The 18,920-nt window shown below is 37.2% G+C and overlaps 1 protein-coding gene and 1 long non-coding RNA gene across 7 annotated transcripts in view; one reads left to right on the top strand and one right to left on the bottom strand.

Moving 5' to 3' along the window:
- Positions 1-18,920, bottom strand: part of ptprsa (protein tyrosine phosphatase receptor type Sa) — a 313,388-nt gene that overhangs the window by 180,117 nt on the left and 114,351 nt on the right. For all 4 annotated transcript variants that reach the window (XM_085929036.1, XM_085929035.1, XM_085929040.1 and 1 more), the window contains one exon: positions 252-298. The gene's annotated coding sequence lies outside the window, so the exon portion shown is untranslated. The remainder of the gene's footprint in view (positions 1-251; positions 299-18,920) is intronic.
- On the top strand, positions 2,331-15,272 carry LOC147046915 (uncharacterized). Of its 3 annotated transcripts, none has more exons than XR_015068012.1 (4): positions 2,331-2,504; positions 14,235-14,364; positions 14,842-15,013; positions 15,096-15,272. It is a non-coding gene; the product is annotated as an uncharacterized LOC147046915 (long non-coding RNA). The 3 variants fall into 3 exon arrangements; XR_015068013.1 differs by having other exon boundaries at positions 2,331-2,508; XR_015068014.1 differs by lacking the exon at positions 2,331-2,504 and adding an exon at positions 4,322-4,398.

The raw sequence follows: 18,920 nt of genomic DNA, 5'->3' as shown, positions 1-18,920 counted from the left end.
GGCGACCCTGACTGCCGTTTTTTTTAATTGACTGAAACATTTTTCTATAAATGTTCTGAGTCCTGTTTTGATACAAGAAAACAAAAACAAAATAATGCTATCCAGAGAAGATTGTAGCTTAACGTCACATAGCTGATGTCATATTGTTCTTGTTCTTCTTTAGACCACTTATGTCTAATATCCGTCTTTATTGTTGTTGGTGGTGGTGTTTTTTGTCCATTCATCAAAACAAAAAAAGCCAATAGACTGACCTCTCTGCTGAACAGCAACTTTCTTCAGAGATGAAGGCAATGTGTACCTAAAACACAGATGAAAGGATGGTTAGTGGGGACACAACCGAAGCAAAGCATCAGGGGAGAAATGTAGAAGATGAGAGTAGTCTGGTAAACATTGGTAGTATAGGGGACAAATATACGTGAAATATCAAACTAGACGGTATTAAATTCAAAGTAAAAAGATGTAGGTAAGAAGGGATTTAATTAAAAAGGGTGGAGGTTTTTGAAGCTTGGTTTTAGAATCCTAATATATTTGATTTCCAAGGGGCATCTGACAATCTTTAATTTATTACTATCTTCTCTCTTTATTCATTTCTTTCGAGACATGTGGCTGTTTTGGTACAGCAAAAGTGTTGCTCATCTCTAAAATAGAAAACAACACTGATGATCACTCGCTATTGCAGTCTTCTGCTGTTGCTATAGCTACCTTAACTCTCAGGTTTAAGACTTAATTAGCACAGTTCAGATCAGTTTCACAACTATACAATAATATCCTGAATCAAATTACATGCAGGTGTCTGTTAAACCGAATAATAAAATGTTTTGATTTTTTTTTTTAAATACATTTTTAAATACATGTTTTTTTAAAATACATTGACATACTGTATATGACAATCACAGGCTATCTATTTTAAAGGTACACTGATTGAGCTATTGATTAACAAGTAAGTGATGATCAAAATAATTCATAATTATTGTTGATAGACAATTAACGTATTTTCTGGACTATAAACCACAGTTTTTTCCATAGTTTGGCCAGGGGTGCGACTTATACTCAGGAGTGACTAATGGGTGAAATTATTAACACATTAATTTCATATTATTTTCATACTAACCCGCAAGAGGGCGCTCTACGCCTGTGGAATAATTGAAACAGCAACTGATGATGAGTCTAACGTAAGCCACAGAGAAGAGGAAGCGCTGCATCTTCTACCTCCGGAGTTAGCGGAGTTGTTTAAAAGTGACACCAAGGATGAAGATTAATGAAATCTTAAACCGTACTTTGCCTGGCCCCTCACCTAGGACCATTTTGCCATGGGTGACCTTGCCAAAGGCATAAAGCCCCAGACAATCTGGGACCTAGGATCATTAGAACACGCAAACCCCTCCACCACGATAAGGTGACGACTCACGGAGGGTTCTTTTTCTTCTTTGTTATGGCTGGTGTGACTTGTACTCCGGAGCGACTTATAGTCCAGAAAATACGGTAATCATTTACAAAACTTGTTTTATTTAAAATTGTCCAAATTTAAGTAATTTCAGCCTCTGAACCGTAAACACTCAGATTTCTGTCGTTCATGAAACCAGACTACTATCTGTGTTCTTTCATCCACACTTAAACACAGGTTGAACTATAAACCTTAACTAATAGTTTTGGAAGAGCCAAGAAACAGGAATGGCCAAAAAGAACCCTGACAAGGACAGAAAGAAATACGTATGTGAGCTTCACGTCTAACAATTGCCTTATACTAGAACAATCTTCACAATGTAATGTCATAATAAACAATGCCCAACATAGCTTCAGCATTGCAATTGCAAGAAAATGTCATCTCCAAGCAGTGGTTACAATATGTGGTGACTTACTGTTTTAATGAAGGCTTACTATTTTAATGAGGGTAGCAAAACTGCCTTACCACATAGAGATTTCCCTTAATCCTGCTTTATGATAACTCATATTCTCTTTGTAACTATTCTGAAGTACCCAGGAAACAGTGGTACTTTCTGGAACAAGCAGCAGTTGGATAGCTGTCTGTGCTACTGAAGTCTAGAGTTCCGGCCACTTGAAAGGCTTGCCTCTTGGCATCTTCACTTGTATTGGAATCACTTGTTTGTTCATAAATAAAAGGCCACAGTGACTTTAAAAGCATCAGGAAGTGCATGGGGACAGTCAGTCATATTGAGATCATGACATCATAGCAGCAAAGATGTTGATTAAAGCTAAGAAAGTATGAAAAGTGTGATATGACATCATCTCAAATAATGGAAACGTTTCGTATTGATGAAGCTGCATTGTTTCATTGCAGTTATTCAAAGGGAGCAATGGTGAATGTTAGGTACCTCGTGTAACATAACAACTGATCTGATCTATCAGTCATTGACATCATTGATTAAGCATTTGTCAACTTTCCTTTCATTACATTGAAGTCATGTAACCTCTAGATTTATGCCTTTTGGGTTCATGTGTATTGATCCATCTATCAATCATGTCGAGAAAGACTTGCTGAAAGAGTAGGTAATTTTCATCATACCTGGTCTATCCTCTTTTAAATTCATTACTCAGCGCTTAGATTTTTCCTTAATTTGAGACGTACACAATAATATCTACATTACAATGTTTTACTATCAGTGTGTGCAGTGTTATTGTGAGCCCCTGGGTGTGGAACAAATCACCATTGTCTATCTCCCTCTGTATTCACATTTTCGCGCATGAATAATTTAGCCAAGTGAAATAATGTACCAATGACTTTGCAGCAGGTTTGTGTTTAACACTGCTGACATACCATTACATTGCCTTTAGACAGAATGCTCCTGAACGGCATTCATTTTTAAGACTCAATAAGTTTGTATAAAGTAAGATGAACAGTCATGAAAAGTTTGCCATTGTAAAATGTCTTTATTTTTCAAAACATGGACATTTGTAGTTTTACAACAATTTTCAGACTGTGGAGTGTTCAAATGATAATCGATTCGTTCTTGAGCTATTTGCAGGACGTTAGAATAGTTAATAATGAGTATGAATAGTAGATCATGTGGGGACAGACCGATATTACAGCATTTGTTAAATTCATTGCTCTCTACAATCTGTGAGCTGGCACAATTCAATAGAGCACCCTTGGTTGCAAAAACTCACTACTTGTGCTTCAATGTCATTTTGCATGTTGGGCAGCTGGCTAAGGTAAAGCACATATTTCCACAATTACACTTCAAAACACTAATCCACACTTTTGTTACATCTCAATTGAATAACAATAGTATGCTTTATTTAGGAGCCAGCCAAGTGTCTCCAGTTGCTGCTTGCCTTCTAACTGGAGCTAACTCAATTTCTGGCCTCCTTTCACAAAGACAAAATGAAGTTCTCAATCAGAAAGTGTGACAGACCACTATCCTCCAGAATAAATAATTTTTTGATAATTTCCCAACATGAGAAAACAAACAGCTGCAAGTATTGCACAGGCCACTTTGGCCATGCCGACTATCAGAAATGCAGAGAGCATCTTTGCCATGAACATGAAAATAAATCATATTCAAACCTTTTACCGTACAAAATGCAAAGGTTGTGCAAAACCTAAATATTCCTGCTTCAATTCCATTGTTGGATTTCTCAATGCAGCACTTACAGAATACTATTTCTTCAATAGAATTGATTCAATAGAATCAATAAAGGCTCCAGTTTCAAATAACGTAATCTTTTGGGAGTTATTCATTAATTCAGGCTTGCTCCACACTCACCAAGATATTTGAGTGACACTTCCTGCACACTTTCAGTAAGATTTTTGTAATGTGTTATAAAAAGTGTCAGAAACAGTATTAATAAGCTTTTTATGAGAACATTTGAGATATTTTAATGATGCAAGTTTTGATCAATCTGGGACATTGGAAGTCTTTTAGCAATCTTTGATTGCATTGTATTCTAGGTTGACGATGCAGCTGGCAGCTGCTTCCAGATGAAATGTAAAAAACATTCTCTCGTCCACTTCAACATTATCAATTAACAGAAGTGAAATTATAAGGCATCAAATTATGGCACAGCTGTGAAAGAGGCAGACATGAAAAATGCAATTGAAACTCTTGTTGGCCTAAATGAAATAATGTATCTGAAACAAATTAGGACTGTTTAATCTCGAGGGGGGGGGGGGGTTGTACTACCGTGCCCGTACTGAGACTTCCAATTAGCTAAATTAATAAAAGTCCGCTAGTTATTTACAGTTTTGAGGGTTAACCATCTCACCACATAATATATAGTGCACAAAATAATAAACACTGTCAATAATAATATCCATCCATCCATCCATTTTCTGTACCGCTTTGTCCCCAGGGGGGTCACAGGTGTGCTGGAGCCTATCCCAGCTGTCATTGGGCAGTTGGCGGGGGACACCCTGAATCGGTTGCCAGCCAATTGCAGGTCAATAATAATAGTTTTTCTAACACAGCCCTCTGCTTTTAACATGACATACAGACATGAACCATTTGTACAGTGCATATACTTGCTTGGGTGTGAGTTACTTATACAATAATGTTTAAGAAACTGATAGGGCTATTCTTCATAATACACTACAGCGTTCCATAAATAAACCTAATGCAAATTCCATTCTGAAGTGTTTGGAATAGATTGTGCAAAATGAAGGCCACAATCCCTTCCATTGAATACAAATGCAGCTTTGTTGGTGAGCGACTATAACCAAGTGAGAGGGCTCTAATTCCCTGTATTACTTCTTGATACATGGTCATTGAAGTCATTGTGTACAATGTTATAAAGCATACAGAAGTACAGTCTACAGGTAGGAGACCTTGGAGTAAAATCATGTAGCTGCCATTCTGTTTCAAATAATACTACACGTAGTATGTTGGAGAAACAGCCTTTTTAACAGAAAAAGATGTATCAATATTAAAAATAATGCTCTACATAATTCAGCGATTAACTTTTTTCCAATTAACTTTTTTCCAGTTGTTTTTATTTATTTATCTGATTGGTCCATTCGGACAATTATGAATTTTGAAAGCAACATAGCCATGAAAGACAAATGACGAGCTGTAAAAAAAAAAAAAGAAAGCGGACAAAAAGCAAAGAAAAACTATCCTATAATCTATAAACTAGCAATGACAACTGTGGCTGTGATGTACCGAAGTAAAATTCCTTGTTTGGCACGCTCAAACATGGCGAATAAAAACTCTTGAATCTTGAAAATGTGGCATTTTTTTCAAAGCTATGCCACAAAGCATTATTGAGTAATGCTCTCTTGCTAATAAACTAGCTGAAGATTTAATTGCCTAACTGCAATAATGAGAAAGGTTTCTGAAATTTAAGATTCAAATGACATGTGGAGTACATGGGCACACTGTACGTTTGTGTCCAGTTCAGCTAAACAAAATACCTAAAATAAATGTGCAAACTAATTGAATTCCTTCTATAAATAAGATGGTAAACACAATTGATTTTGGTTAAAACTGACAAACAGAAACTACTACAGCACACACACAGAACTCTCCAGGTAAAAATAAAAACAATAATTTTAATACCAAAATCTATTGTTTCCACATCTCAACTTGAATTGAGACCTGCGTAACATCTTTTATCCACATCTTTCCCAAGGTTATGATAGTGTGAAATGGATTCATACTTTGCTCCATTAAACTAATTGCTGACTTAAGCTGCAAGATCGTGTGTCTGCCAAAGGCCCGGTGGACCCCTGGGGGCTTTCTTGAGCAACACAGCTGACATCTACTGCTGCTTTAGTGAATCTGTGGCTCCAAATGTGCCAGTATTTCCCATCAGGGGTCTTGTACACAACTTATCACCCCAACCCCCTGCCGCCACTCGCATACAACCCTCGTATTCCTTTATTTAGGCCTCTTTTACTGGCTTTAGATCAAGGACACGCCCATCACACCATCCAAATGTGTGCATTTAACTCTTTTGCAGGTGCACACATGTAATCTGTGAAAGGCTATATTTCCGTTATGGCAGTTCCGTTTTGTACTTTGCTGCGATATGAGATTTGGCCACAGAGAAAAATGAAACAGTTCAAGGCTTATCAACAAAAGTAAAAGCCTCTCCACACAGGGAAGTCTGTGAATACAACCTAAATAAAACTCATTAATTCAACATCATAATATAAAGGTATCATGTTGATTCTATTTATTGTTCATCTTATCTTTTTTTTGTAAACAAAACACAAAGTTGGACATTTTATTGATTGATAAATGTATGGATTGATAGGTTTGACAATGACTGTCAGTAATATGATTAGCAATTAATTAGAATATAAGTGGCTTAGATCAGATGATTTCAGTAATGCTCTTCGGGTGACCTCTGAATCCTTACATGCATTAGAGTGCATCATGCAAGTCATTGGCGGGGACTAATAAAGAGAGACATGGATGTGACTGGCTGTACTCATAGATTTTTAATGCACATTTGGACTTGGGCACATGCAGATGTTTGAATAAAGATCTACCCTCAATGTGTCTAAACGTGCCCACTTCTTGGTAACTAATTGGTATTTCCCAGTCCTATTATCACTGCTTCCAATCTGTTGCCCTCATGAAGATACTTTACAACAGAAACCATGGGGTTTATAAATACACATTTTAAATTTGCAGCTTGGTGACAGCTCAAGTTTCTTTAATGAGCAGGCAGAGATGAAATACCGGTGTTTGGCAATGGAGCCAGGTGTTAGGATAGAAACAAGGATTTAAAGTACATAAGAAATCTCTAGGATGGAGACAACACTTTCTTATCAAGATGCTTTTTGTATGTGGAAAAATGTTGGCCGGCTAATGAATACTAATGAATTGGAAGTGGTTTGACGTGCAGTGTATCTGGAATACCCCCACAAATGTCAGCATAGAAATTCACACAACTATTTGTTGGACTTAGTGGAATACTGCCAACACAAATGTGGCGTGAGGCATCAAGTTGCTCAAATTGTTATCTTTGATTTTCTACTATACGTGATTCAGTCATGTAGTGCACATTATGATAAATAAATAAATGAAAAACATGTTTAAACGTATCCATAGACAGCTGATGACTGATTATCGAGCAGTTCTTGACATTTGCACCGGTGATTAGCTAACTCACTCCAATGTATGGCAAATCAGTTGCCTTGATTGGTTTGTGTTAGTTGGACAAGCCAACTTCTAATTAACAGTTGCAAGTCACGTGACTCGGCCTTGTGGGAAACAAAAACTAATAAGCTCCTTTGTGTAGAGCCCATGCATCACAATTCTACTACTTGTCTTTCCACTAAAGTCAAAGAGAAACAAAGGCAATTTGAGGTAGAAGGAGTACTCAGTGCTTGACCCTTGCAGCAGCAAAGCCTTTCCCATGGCCCTCTCTTTGGCACAGTGTTAGGTCCACAGAGCAGCTGGGAATACCCTCAGTCTCCAACAGAACCCAGATGTTCCTATTGCCCCCTTTCTCTCTCATACACACGCACATATTTGTTTTAAACTCTCTTGGTTTAACCTAGTGAGGAACAATTGGCAAAATTGGATTCCAGATGCAAGATTTTTGCCTTCATCTGATCATCATAAAACTCTGGAATGATGAGAGCTGGGAATAGGGGATTTATTTTTTTGTCTTTGCCATAACAGAGATGACTGTCAAAATGTCTTTGACAGTTTTGCAAAGCATTCATGGGTCCTAGATTTAAATTTGGAAAGGTAAAACATTAAAATTGACTCAGTAACATTGTGTGTGTGTATATATCTCCATCCATCCATTTGCCTGTACCGCTTTGTCCCCACGGGGGTCGCGGGCGTGCTGGAGCCTATCCCAGCGGTCATCGGGCAGTAGGGAGCAAACTGTTTTACATCTACTCTGTGTCAAATCTAATTTGTGACAGATGCCATTAAGGGACCATCGATCTACATACCGTATTTTCCGGACTATAAGGTGCACCGGACTATAAGGTGCACCCTCAATGAATGGCCCATTTTAAAACGTTGTCCTTATATAAGGCGCACCGGACTATAAGGTGCACCATTAATGCATCATGTCAGATTTTTAATCCAAATCAAATCATTCTCTATTCTAACTTTTTTATTTCAACTACAGATGCAACAAATTACTTTATAATCACAAAATAATGATCTATAGTCTTTTTGATTCATGATTCATAGTCTTCAGCGGGCCACTTATGATTGATTTTATGACACAATGCTTCGGGCCAGTTTAAATTGAGGAATTTGGTCCATATATAAGGCACACCGGACTATAAGGCGCACTGTCGGCTTTTGAGAAAATTTTAGGTTTTTAGGTGCGCCTTATAGTCCGGAAAAGACGGTACACAAACAAATAATTTGGATAAGAGCTGCTCTTCAATGAAGTTATAGAATTGGGCACTTCTTACACAAGGTTTTTCAAAATATCATTTCTACCCTAACCCTGTTCCAGATAGAGGTGCAGATCCAAGATCTTTTTCAGACTTTTTTTGTAGATTGTATTTTCAGATCTATTCACAGAGTTCAATTTTTTTCAGATTTTCCTTTTCAAGTTTTAAACTGTACAACACTTGATCAGTCGATTACAAATGTTTACGTGTATGTCTATGCTGATGTTACCGGCATTTAATAGCAAGTAGCAGTTGCATGCACTCAAATGGGATGATTGAAGTATAACAAAAAGCAAAAAAGCCTTCATGACTCAGTTACACTTTCAACTCTCTTGCTCTCACATCATCACTGGCTTCCATTCAACAATACTTTGACTATACTTTCATTCTGCCCACTTAAAGAGCCAGCGTATTCATTCATCATCCTTTCCCTGTGTTGTGCCCCAAACCATTGTTGAATCGCCACAGCGGGAATCATCAAGGCCAAATAGCTGCTGGCGGGAAAGGCCGACTAAACAACCTTGCAGGCCTGTGTGAGCCTTGTTCAACCACAATGGGAGGTGAGGTAGCCACGAAAGGAGTGAGAGTCGGGTGCACTATCGATTGGCAAAAGCTGATGGGCTTAAATAACAGTCAAAAGGTTGACTGTGCCATGTTGCATTCATTGCCACTTTTTACTAGTAGTTTTCTCGAAATAACATCCAGCCGAGAACATGTTCACTAAACCCTATTTGCTGTTCGGTTTGGAATGTCGACAAACCATAGTTGGTGGCTTGTGTCTGTGTTTCAGCACACAGATTGCCAAAATTCAAGAGCGTTTTATTACATGAGACAAGAAATTTGTTATGAGTATATTAAATATTAGCTGGGTTTTTTTTGGTGCAGTTTGCTCGCATTAAGTCGTGTTTAAGAGCCTGATCACTTGAGAAAAGCTACTTTTCATTCTCTCTTCTTGTGCACTCAGGCTCCTATATTTATATTGTTACTTTTTGAAGATAAGTGAAGTCATTATTACCATGATGAACTTTAATGATGTTGGTGTGTCAAGCTGAATCTAAAGTTTGAAACTCCATCTGATCAAAGTTGACTAATGAGAATGAATCATGGCATGGAAATTGGAAACGTATGCGTCATGTTTGTGATCAAAATACAAATTTGACTGATCAGTGAGTGGAACATGGTCAGTTAGCCTTCAGTATGTTTAACTAAGAACCATTAATGACATCGGATTTAGATTTGTAATTATATTTCACCTTTAAGGGCATTTTGAGAGAACTACTTTGTGGGAGGTCTATGGGTGGTAGATTAACCATCAGTAGTTTCCAATGGCAACCAAACCTGCATGTCTCTTTTCTTATCCTACTGGTGTTATTTTTATCACAGGATTGGTCACATTATTGTGACGGAGCGGTCGTTAAAATTTAGAAAATATTTTTTAAAGTCCTGATGTACTTTCCAAAATTTATGTGGACCTCAGTGTGCAGGGAGCTTAATTTGGTCTGGGCGCTCACTGTTGCATTGCTTTAGGAGTGTCTTTGTGTTTTAGGATGGCTTTAGGATTTCTTCTGACATCCGAAGCACAAAATCTTGAATTTTATGTTCGAATACCGATTTGTTCGAGAACCAGGACGTTCAAAAACCGAGGCTCCACTGTAACTAGTTTTGAAACCAGGGACTAGTAAAAACTGTTCAAATATTTTAAAAAGATGAATGCTAATAAAAATAGCAATATAAGTATTTTTTTTAAGTAAAGACAATTTGTAATTTTAGTATTGACACAAGTTGATGCACAATTTGTTTTTGCGGGCCACATAAAATGATGTGCCAGGCCGTATCTGTGCCCCGGGCCTTGAGTTTGACACCTGTGGCTTAGATTCATAAAAGTATTGATTTTCTTCTACATCCATTTTCCTACAGAAACTTGTTTTTACCTCATACCACCTTTGATAGAATAAAGATATGGTTCACATGCTAACTTAAACCTTATCAATTTGACACAAATACAAGGAATATTTTTAAATGTTTCCGTTTTTCTTTTTCTGATCTTTACGAAGTCATTGTGACATCCGAATGTTGATGGGTAAAAGCTGCAATTGGTAATAGATGGATATCTGCAACTGTAGTCCTGCACAATTACAGATGGCTTCAATTTATTTCTAAGGGAGCATTAAGAAATTATGTATTCAAAGCTGGAACACAAGATATTTGATTCCACCCACGCATAATGTGCAAAGTGCAAACAAGTGTTGCACAGTAGAACAACACTGGTGAAGTGACCAGGGAGATAACCTGGGATTGTGAGTGTGAAAGAACAGATAATAACTGGTAGACATGAACGAGTGACAGTGTGCGTCAGGGTTGTGGGTGAGTAAAATGCATGAGAAAGGTTTAGGTTGCCAGAGATAGAAGACAAACAGAACAGAAGAGGAAAGAGTGAGTGGGTGTGTGTCTAGAGTGTGGGTGAGAAAAGGAAAGGAAGATTTCATTTTATAAATAAAACTGCTGTGTAAAAAAACAGCTTAATCAAGTATTTCACAAAATTATACCAAGCCCAGGTCCAACATCGGAATTTTAGGCGCTTGTTATGGAAATGTCTCCATCAGTAAGAAAAGAAAGATAAATCAATAAAAGGATACAAGTGGTGATTTTCCACTTATTCCATTATTGTGTCCCATTAGCAAGACTTGAGAGCTTTCTAAAAAGAAAATAGATGAAGCAAACAAACAAAATTCCCTAACTAATTTTAAAAATGACATGAATTGTCATGTATAAACTGAAGGTCAAATAAAATCTATATGGAAATACACATATGTTGCCCCGGTCACAGTCTGTTCGAACTACTCCCCTTCGGACGGCGTTACAGAGCGCTGTACGCCAAAACCAGCAGACACAGTCACTGCTTCTTCCCCCAGGCTGTCGCTCTGATGAACTCACATCACTCATAGAGTCTCAGAGACATCACTGGGCAATAACATCCTGCTCTTGCCATTTAAATGTTGTTAGTCACCTGAATGTTGTTAGTCACTTAAATGTTTTACAGAGGCCGAGATCAACCGGAGTCAAATTCCTTGTTTGGCATGCACAAATTTGGCCAATAAAGCTGATTCTGATTCTGACGTAGTTGTCTACTTCACTCTGTGTCCTTCCACAATATCATAGCCTAAGCAAATGGGGTGTTTTCACTGACACTACATTTATAAAAAGGGATTTTTGACAGTGGAGACTCGTAACCCCTCCCCCACTCCTCCCCATTATTTAGTGTCTTATCTTATTAGTATGCTGCTGCCACCCTGCAATCATTTACATGCAAGGTACTCGAGATATGGATTTTTTTCCCACTCACTCTTAGAACACTTGGTTAGGATACATGGAACAGGGCAAAACATCAATGTCAATTCAGTGCACTTTACCAATTCACCAAAGGTTGAGTGGGATCCCAAAATTTTCTGCATTTTCAGTTAAGGTATTCTTTGGTTAGTTTATATAATTAATCAAATATATTCCCCCATTTCTTCGAGCAAGACAACATTCAACACAGATAATTTCGAAATTTGATTACACCCACAAATATAAACACAACAGTCAGAGACAATCAGCCACTGATTACAGGAGAATCATTTAGAGGAGATGCATAACACCATCAGCTGTATGAAATACGCTGGTGCCAATCCCAAAGACAACCTTGGAGAAAAAAAATAGATAAATGTTCATTTTTAAGGACAAAATAAAATATGCATTCTCTGTGGACCTGTCATACAAAATAAGACTGAACCGGTTGCCAGCCAATCGCAGGGCACACGTAGACGAACGATCATCCGCACTCCCACTCATACCTAGGGACAATTTAGTCTTCAATCGGCCTACCAAGCATGTTTTTTGGGATGTGGGAGGAAACCGGAGTGCCTGGAGAAAACCCACGCGAACTCGGGGAGAACATGCAAACTCCACACAGGGAGGGCCGGAGGTGGAATCGAACCCGCACCCTTGAATAAATTTAGAATTATGATTATAAAATGATCTGAGCAGCAGCCAATCAGATCATTTTATAATCATAATTCTAAATTTATTCACATAGTAGACGTTCATAAAGGGTTACAAACAAAACCTGAGATACAAAATAGCCATACGTATATTGTGTGTCCATTTCAGCGTTTGTTGTTCTTGGTTTCAGCCCCCGTGATGTAATAATATTCTACTTCTTATTGTTTCATAATATTTCTGTTGCTCATGGGTTTCTGACCAAGGTGTGGGTAGGCTTGCTTGAATTTGGAAGGGGCAAAGTGTTCCTTGGCAGCCATTTAGAATAGGAGAATGAGGAGGCGTATCAGTTACTGACGGAGATTGAGGTGCTCATGCTTGGAGATTGGAGAGTAGATTTTGTTTGGTTATAAAAGCAGAGGAAATAATAAATTGAATGTCAATTTTGTTCCAAGTGTTGGCTGCTATAGATAATGCTGTGAGTCTCATAGAGAAGAAAAAGGCAGAAATAATTTAAACCCAATAAAGGGCTTGGATGTTAAGGTGGAATGAAAACTTAATGAATATTTCCATCCCACTGCCAAAGGAAGTGTCACTGCTATAGCGGCAAGGACACAAAATACTAATTATTTTTTACACAAAGTGCTTGAAGCTATGAGACAACATAAATTGTACAAGTGATGTTTACAGTATAAACTGTCCATCCTAACTCCAAAGCAGGCATTATCGCGTTCATGCCAGACGACAGACTGCAGGATAAATGTTAAAAATATTTCAAAAATGACAACAATAACTACATTTTACAAATGTCACATTCGATATCTGATACAGGTATCCATATATATATATACAGTGATCCCTCGTTTATTGCAGATAATTGATTCCAAGACCACCCGCGATAGGTGAAAAGCCGCGGTTAAGAGAAAACACATTATTACAATAGACACAAACTTTATTGTATTTTTAAACACGGTATTGTATTTTATCCTATCCTTTGTGAATTTGCTTTTTTAATCACCATTTCTGCAGTCAGTGGGGCAGGGAGACATAGTGCTAAGGCCATGAAAGGCTTTCTCACAGGTGGTCTTCTGTTCATAAAATGTGTCAACATACTGAGGACCCTCAGGTGGACAGTGCAATATGTTTCATTTCCACCTAAAACAAATATTTAATCTTTATCCTGTTTTTTTTTGTGTGTACAGTACACACAATTACTACTTTTCTTAAAGCACAAATCTATTTTGATATGTTAAGAGAAGAAGCAGGAGGTCTTTCAAACTGAAAATGTCATCACATCCTTGTTGTTTGTTAGATTGCAGTCATTGTTACAAAATTATCAGATAGATCAGAGTGACCATGACAAGTTCTAACTGACATTTATTGCAGCTTTTAAAGAACAATGTGAGATCTCACCAAGCTGGTACCTTTCAGTTTACATGCGCTTTGGAGTAGACGATATTAAGAAATTGTATCATAACACAATATAATCAGTTCATCTTTGAGTCAAACAGAGCAAGAAAAAAATGTTCTGACACTGTTTCTATGATGACATACGAATCTGAAGAAAAGCCTTTTGGAGAGGTCATGGTGATCTCCAACCACTAATCAGTTCCTTCAAACTGTATAAAATACAGTGTCGTGAAAATTAGTAGAAAGGTGTTTCATATATAGATTGATACATTGTAGTTGCTGTTTCAATTAGGATAAAAAAAATACACATCCAAAATTGTTGCAATAGCCTATCAACAAAACAACAATAGATATTTGCATAATTGTAGAGTATTCTATTTTGCCAGACACTTCCATAGGCTTACTTGAGTGCATAAGTAAACATCCTTGTCTAGCTCGCTCAAGGACTGAGATGAAACAAGTTATGACCCAGCATTTTAACCTTTTCAATGCAATTTGGCATGAATATCTACAGTGCTTTCAAAGCCTTGTGCTGGGAAAAAGATGGATTGGGAAAGTGGATGTGGCTACCAAGCACAAAATCTGGAGACATCCTACATCACGTGACTTTTTCTGCAACCTTGAGCAACCTTCACTTTGAGCAGGTTGGAAATATAAATTATATACATACATACGTAGATATCTATATCTAAGATATTATATATCTTTCAATTTTTATTTTATCCAAATAAAACGTGTGCTAACAAGATCACCTGTGATAGAAGCCAGTGTGTCTGTGCGTTTTTTCCTCTTTGTTGTACGTCTATGAGTGATTATAATTTGCGTTATTCTTACGTGACTATTATAATCATTATGATTGTTATGATTATTGTAGTTATTGTGATTATTATGATTGTTAATGTCACAGACTTCATAATCTGGAGCATGAGTGTTACAATTTAGATGTGTCCTTCCTCTAATTATTCCTACAGTCTCTAAAGAGTATGAAAAATCGTGCAGGATAAAAATAAAATAGTAGATAGACCGATATAATGTATGAACAGTGTGATTGGGATCAACTTCCAGGTGCTGTCACAGATAAGACCTGAGGCATGTAACCTCTTTTCTCCATGGACACATAGAATTGCAAACCATCTACTCATGGTGCAGCCCGAAAGAGAAGAAGAAACCTATCCAAGGAGAATTACAAGGTCATCTTTCTGAAGAGGCAAAAGAACCCAAAATAAGGCATGAGACTGAAGGATTTTCCAGCTTCACACCATCTGTCTCAACATGTTGATTGGAAAATGCTGGGTATGTGGTTTCTGGAACAGCGGAAAGTTTTAACCTTGACTGAATGGATTGTTTCACATACAGAATGTGTTGCCATCCACAGAACCGAAGGGATTTTCAGCAGCCTCTGTGACTTCAACCCCAGAGGTTGGAGAGCAGACTTTCTGATAGAAAGGTGTATTGGTAAAATGAAGGTCTTCAAAGTATTCTCCCCACTAATTTACAACACTACCCAAATGTAAAATGTTTAAAAGATAAAGTGGCTGTGGTTGAGATTTTTTTGTGCAATGTTTTTCCAATAAAACATAAACTAATAAAGTGAAGTGAATCACCAAGTAAAAATGCCCAAAGTTGCAACTTCTTGGTTCCTTTTTTCTGAGGATACTAATTCAAACGCTAAATCTGTTTTTAGCAATACGGTGACTTTTTCTAATACTGATAGAATTGGTTCGTCCCAACTGAGTTCTAATATTCAGCTGACTGTACAGTCCTACTGGTACACAAAGTTATTCACCCTGAGAGCATTACATGCAGAATATGATTTATGCTTAAAAACCTGATGGGTGACAGTTTGTCAGTGGGACAGGAATTTTTATTTTCAGCTCCTCAACATCAGCATTCATTGAGGCGTCCCTGTGGCGCATCTATATGGTGTCACATTGTGAATTGTTTCTTTTCTTTTGCAAAACAGAAAAAAACACTTTATATTTCCAATTTTTTTTTAAGTTTTTAAAATGTGACAAATATAAATTTATAAATTTAAAATGCTCTGAAAGTTTGTGTGACTGCTTGGACATGGAAAATTAAATGGAACATTGGCGCCAATCGTGATTGAGGCAAGGGTGGATGGCTCAACCAGACACCAGGAACAATATCCAATTTCTACGTCCAGAGGAAGGCAATACTGGGAACAGCTGGGATCTTGCGCAGAACCCTCAAGCTTCCAGGCCTCTTGGAGAAGACCAATGTAAGCTTGAAGGAGATGAAGGATACGCACACGCACACACATACACATACACACGCACACACTTAGTGATGAGGCACTGAATGCATATGGACTATTCACATCAACAAGCTCACACCCAAAACCTCCTGCATTTTCAATGTTATATGTTGTCAGGTATAGATTCTGTGTAAATATTTTATGGAATGTAATTGAACAGCGCTGCACCATCACATTAAAATTCATGCTGTTTGTGCATGCTGAATATTTTCACACAAATGATTGTAATGGAAATGATCATGTGCCAGAGCCTGCATGCATAAAAAGAGGCTGGTGGTTCTCAACTAAGTGGCTCAGATGCTAAAAGGGATATATTTTATGGCCTGAGACAAGCAGGAGATTTTCCCAATTTTGTGACTTAAAGCTATTTAGATGCATAGTTGTGGTATGCTTCACCAACCACATTAAGATTCTAAGTTTTTCCAGCCATTGTTAATTTTTATCCAGTGTAATAGTTTCGAGCGATTATATTATTAAGTTTTGCGTGTAACCATAATTGGTTATGCTTGACTGAAGAGCTGTATTGATTTTTTTTTTTTTAGCCCTAATAAAACCTCCTAAAAACACCCTGCACAATGAGATAATTTACCTGGTGTGCTTGGTCTGTTGTCGCAATGGGGCTTCACATTTTTAATGTGTTAAATTTGAAATATTATTAAAGAGTTACTTTACTAATTTAGCTATTTTCAGTTGTAGAAAGACAATATTTGGTCTATGATTAATTTGATAACCATTGGTTTTAATGTACTACGGAAGTGTGGTACTGCCAACCTGGAGTTAAACCGTATCTGCATTCATGATCGAATGTACTCGAAATCATGTTCAAACATATTTGCAAATATGTTTGAACGTACCCGAAGCTAAATGCTGAAGCATTTGGCTCATATTATGCTAATATGTTAAAAAAATAAAAGAATATTCATAAAATAATCAATAAAAATATAATATATAAAATAATAAAAATATATTTTTTGTAATGTTATGGTTTTATCAGTTTGCAGGGCATGATTTTTGTTGGGGATTTTCCCCACCAAAACGCACATACGAAAGTATCTAGCCCGTGTTTGCCAGTCAAAACACTTTCACCCCGTTTCTGTAATGTACAATTAATAGACAGATTTTGCCACTTCCTGTTGACTGAAAGGGACATCACAGTTCATCAGAACTGAGTTAATCACCAATCACGGCTCACCAGTTTTCAGGGTTTGGTCATGGGACATTCACAATCGGAATGATGACTTGTTGTTAACTGAGTTCTGAGCGAATTACAGCAGGTGTCAAATTGAATTTCAAGATATTAATTGTACATGAAAAATAATGATGCTTCAATTCAAATTTAATTTTTTATAGTTGAATATTGCTAAATAAGTAAAATATCCCTTTGATTACACACTGTTGTTTAAATTTGGCCATTATCTTTGTTCAACCCAGCACTCAAGTACACATGTATGTTACTGTGCAACACAAATTGTCATATCAGTGCTAAATTATTTGACATAAAAGAATGGAGGAAGGAACACCCCTGCTCATCCCAAATGCACTGCACATCCTCATGCTAATTGACTCTCCTTTGAGATGGTCCTGAACTTTCCTGCAAAGAGGGGAGGCATGTTCAACAATGACATCCATATGCCAGTTATCATTGAATGAATATACAGTAGCGCCTCATTAAATACAGAGCCAACAGAGTCTCCTGTCACTATGGTTAACTAGGGCTGCCTGTCTGGTGCATTAGGGGTCCGACCCCTGGTGAGTGCATTTGGCAAAATGCATGCCCTGGCATGATGCTCCTTTAGAAAGATGCAAGGCGGGTAAATAGGCAAAGGAGTGTTTGGACCTGCATTCAACATGTAGCGACTTGCAAATATCATCCATCATAACTGCGATTAAATATCATGGGTATGCTCACAGACTTGATTAAACAGAGAAATGAAGCGGAATTAAATGTGTAAAACGTTAATGTCAATAACAATTATACTTATAATACTGCAGATAATTATTTGCGATTTTATCAGTGTTGCTACTTTGATTACTGACACACATGCAAGTTCCCAGATGCTAGACTATGTATTTAGCCATTCCCGAACATCGCAGCAGTTCATTGAGTCAAGATTGAAGATGAACTGTAAATCACAATGACACATATATCAATGTCATTTACAGAGACTTGAGTAAAAATTGTAGGATAGAGAATAGATTGTTTTCAGCATTACTTCAAGAAGGTGTATGTATTTTATTTATTTTATTGTATTTGTATCATATTTTTATTCAAACGTATAACAAAATAATTGTTCTGTGCACCTTCCAACATCAGGTTGTGTAGTGAGAGGACACCAACAAACTGTGATACAATTTTAATTATTGCATATTATTATTTGAAATTGTAAATCTGTAATGCCGCATGCAGCAGAGTTAGAATAGTAATCCTTCTTTGTAATCCTTCTATGTTAGAGAAACATGCAACTGCAGCTAACCCCATGCTCAAAAATCTTTACGATGGCTAAACCTCAGCAGATGTGTGAACAGGTAATAGCCATGATTTTGTATGTTTGCAATTAGCGTCCTCTTATATGGTCAATATTTGCTGCATTGAGTTTTCATTTCGGCCCATGACGACAACATTTTATGGCGTCTTGCATGCGTTAACTTTCATTTTGGTTGTTTTGTTGCAATGATCTTGGTGTAATTTGGGGTTTACATTTGCAATATTGTGACATTACTGGTAATTTTGGTCAATATATTCCTGAAATGAAATGTTTACACAGTTTCATCACTGTATACAGGATAATGTTGAGAAATTAAAAAAAAAAAAACTTGCAGAAGAACTCTGGTGTGTTGAAATAGTCATAATGGTCAGGATAGTGCAGGAGAAAAAGGAAACCAAACAAGGGCAGTGAAAACATGGATAGTTCACAGAAACATGTT

This window comes from Syngnathus leptorhynchus, chromosome 13 (genome assembly GCF_054491065.1).
Source record: "Syngnathus leptorhynchus isolate UIUO chromosome 13, UIUO_Slep, whole genome shotgun sequence".
In the NCBI taxonomy this organism is placed as follows: domain Eukaryota; kingdom Metazoa; phylum Chordata; class Actinopteri; order Syngnathiformes; family Syngnathidae; genus Syngnathus; species Syngnathus leptorhynchus.
The sequence above is the reverse complement of the archived record's forward strand: the minus strand, read 5'-3'. Positions and strand labels throughout refer to the sequence as shown.